Here is an 827-nt window from a genome sequence, read left to right as displayed (position 1 = left end):
GGTGTGTCGGGGATTGGCATCAGCCACATTGGTGTGTCGAGGATTGGCATCAGCCGCATCGGTGTGTCGGGGATTAGCATCAGCCGCATCGGTGTGTCAGGGTGTCAGATTGAGGCACTGTTTCTGGGCTTCCTGAGATGAATGATGGGTTTTGGATATGATGTATGGGATGATGATTTATTGTATTAATTAATCAATGTTTCTTTTTCTTTTTGTCTGCTCTGCTCGTGTTGCTCGGCTTTGTTTTTCCGGTCCGAGTCCCTCGCGCACTAGCCCTATGCGCGACCAGCTGCAACATGCTGCAATTTGTTGCAAAATGCTGTAACATGCTGCAAGTTGTTGCAAAATGCTGCAACATGCTGCAATTTGTTGCAAAATGCTGCAACATGCTGCAACATGCAGCAATTTGCAGCAACATACTGTTCGAGCTTATTGCTCGTACTATGTAGCAGCTTTCGTCAAGCGTTCCTCCTGTCTTGACAGTAGGTGCGCATATCTGACACAGGGATTGGGAACTGCTCACACACCTGAGTTGCTCACTTTTGCCAAGACCACACCACAACAAACTTTATTATGGCCTATAACAACCCGCTCTAGCACTACAGAGTACAGTACAGCCTAGAATATTATTTAGATACTACTTCTACTTCTTGCTTACACGTTTGCGCGTTATGCCTAGTCTAATTGCGCTATCCGCAGCGCCTTTAGGATTGCTCACCTACTTAACTTGCACCTGCTTCTGTCAGATATGCGCACCTACTGTCAAGACAGGAGGAACGTTTGACGAAAGCTGCTACATAGTACGAGCAATAAGCTCGAACAGTATG

This window comes from Lindgomyces ingoldianus (assembly GCF_010093535.1).
Source record: "Lindgomyces ingoldianus strain ATCC 200398 unplaced genomic scaffold BDR25scaffold_32, whole genome shotgun sequence".
NCBI lineage: Eukaryota > Fungi > Ascomycota > Dothideomycetes > Pleosporales > Lindgomycetaceae > Lindgomyces > Lindgomyces ingoldianus.
This window is presented reverse-complemented; position numbering follows the sequence as displayed.